This window comes from Penaeus vannamei, chromosome 39, assembly GCF_042767895.1.
Source record: "Penaeus vannamei isolate JL-2024 chromosome 39, ASM4276789v1, whole genome shotgun sequence".
Classification (NCBI taxonomy): domain Eukaryota; kingdom Metazoa; phylum Arthropoda; class Malacostraca; order Decapoda; family Penaeidae; genus Penaeus; species Penaeus vannamei.
Genome location: NC_091587.1, coordinates 4,007,970 through 4,010,469, shown reverse-complemented (window position 1 = coordinate 4,010,469; position 2,500 = coordinate 4,007,970). Strand labels below are relative to the sequence as shown.

The window sequence follows — 2,500 nt, the reverse complement described above, 5'->3', positions numbered from 1 at the left end:
TGAAATAAAAATAAATAAGAAGCCAAACTTTAGCCCTACACCTTTCACACAAACTCGAAAACATCACTTGGGAATCGCTTGGTGCCTGAGGGTGAAGGAAAGTGTAATATGCAGTAGAGTTATCTTAAAAAATATCTTGTGTAAGGTTATGTGATAATGGTATATGGTATATTGTTTTCTTTCCCCTGGCGAAGTATGTGTGAGAGATAGGTTGGTAGACGAATTGAGGGAGAGGTGAAGAGGAAAAAATAGATAAATAGATGGCAGATAGATGTTTAGATATACAGACGAACAGATATCTAAATATACAGACAAATAGATATTTAGATAAACAGATAGATAAATAGATAGACTTGTATGTACTCTACATCTCATTTTCAAGCATCGGTGGTTCAGTGGTAGAATTCTCGCCTGCCACGCGGGAGGCCCGGGTTCGATTCCCGGCCGATGCACACTTTTCAAAAGTCACTGTATCACTCAAAAGTTTATCCAATAATCAACAAGTGTACTGTAATGCATACGGACTGACAGCGGGAAACCAATAACTAAATGAACACACATAAGCACACACTTATTTTCATTTTGTACAGGAGCGATCAACCTGACTTTATCATTCATTTCGGAAATAAGAAGTCACATCAATTTGATTAATTTCCCTCATCATAATACCATATGTACTTACGACAAATGGGAAAAAATATAATCCTTGAACTAAAAGGAAAACGCATGGTTTCAAAACACGAAATGACAAATGCCAGATCACACATCACATATATGAAAAAAGTAAACAAAAACAAAAATAGAAAAAGTAAACAAAAATAAAAAAAGTAACGAAAATAAGAATAAGAAGTGTCAGCAATAAGACAAAAGATCAAAACACGAACATTAATTCACAATCTATCAGTAACTGCGATACGAAACGAACGACACACTGACCTCACACCCGCAGCTCCTTGAAGACAAGGTTGCGGATGACCCAGGCGAGGTCACAGCCACAGGCCAAGGGTTCTCTGAGGGCGAACGAATATGAATGAGACTCGAGGGAAAAATAACAAAAAATAGGGAGAAAAGGGTGAGTATAGGTGAGGACGGAGTGGAAAATAAGGGAAAAAGGCAAACGTCAATGAAAAGGAAGAAGAAAGAGAGTTTACACTAATGGAAAAGGGATGGAAAACAGTGAAACAGAGTTAAAAAAGAAAAGCATAACTGAGAAAGGGTGAATAAGAATTAACAAGGAAGAAAATGAGTTTGAAAATGAATGGAAAGGGTAAACAAGATGAAATGAAGAAAAGAAAGTGAAAATGAGGGAAATAAGGAGGGAAAATGCGAATGGGCAAGAAAGAAATAACAGAAAATTGTCGCAATTGAATGAAAATGTGTTCAATGACAACAAAAAGTGAAAAAAAGTGAAAACTATCAGTGGAACCGACGAAAATGACATTCTCTTTGTGTGAGTATAAAAAATAGCTTCGTATGGTTACTATTTTTAGATCCGGTGCAATTTTTAGAGTCGGGAAGGAATACTACAAAGAAGAATCTGAAATGATTTCATCGTGTCAAAATCGACATATACTTTATATATCACATTTTTTAGTTTTATTTATCTGAATTCATTACAGAAAAGTGTCTAGTCATGGAGATATAGCTCCCAGACATACATGTGTGTGTGTGTGTGTGTGTGTGTGTGTGTGTGTATGTGTGTGTGTGTGTGTGTGTGTGTGTGTGTGTGTGTGTGTGTGTGTGTGTGTGTGTGTGTGTGTGTGTGTGTGTGTGAGTGTGAGTGTGAGTGTGAGTGTGAGTGTGAGTGTGAGTGTGAGTGTGAGTGTGAGTGTGAGTGTGAGTGTGAGTGTGTGTGTGTGTGTGTATGTGTGTGTGTGTGTGTGTGTGTGTGTGCATACATACATACAAATATATATATATATATATATATATATATATATATATATATATACATATACATATATGTATATTTGTGTGCGTGTGTGTATGTGTGTGTGTGAACATGATGTACATTCAGTATGTGTATATGGTATGGGGTACACATATGAATATCACTGATGAGAAAAAGGATAAAAATTTAAGAATATGAGTGAAATGATAATAAATTAGAAGCTTAATTTAGTCCTACACCTTTCTCACAAACCCGAAAAAATCACTTGGGAGTCGCTTGGTGCCTGAGGATGCAGGAAAATCTAATATACACTAGAGTTATCCTAGACAGTATTAGCTGTATAATTATGTGATAATAGTATACGGTATATTGTTATCTTAGGCCTGGCGAAATATGTGTGAGATAAGTAGGCACACAAAAGGAAGGAGAGGTAAAGAAATGAATCACTGATAAATAGATGGTAGATGGTTAGATAAATAGACTGAGAAATGTATAGATAGACAGATAGATTACTAAGTAGACCAGTATATAACTTCTCCTTATTTCTCAAGCATCGGTGGTTCAGTGGTAGAATTCTCGCCTGCCACGCGGGAGGCCCGGGTTCGATTC

At 36.4% G+C, this 2,500-nt stretch overlaps 2 non-coding genes across 2 annotated transcripts in view; both read left to right on the top strand.

Moving 5' to 3' along the window:
* Positions 1-381: 381 nt before the first annotated feature.
* TRNAG-GCC (transfer RNA glycine (anticodon GCC)) lies at positions 382-452 on the top strand. The gene has a single exon. It is a non-coding gene; the product is annotated as a tRNA-Gly (tRNA).
* Positions 453-2,441: 1,989 nt separating this feature from the next.
* Positions 2,442-2,500, top strand: part of TRNAG-GCC (transfer RNA glycine (anticodon GCC)) — a 71-nt gene continuing 12 nt past the window's right edge. Inside the window, exon 1 of the tRNA in view lies at positions 2,442-2,500. This exon is cut by the window's right edge and continues 12 nt beyond it. This is a non-coding gene — a tRNA (tRNA-Gly).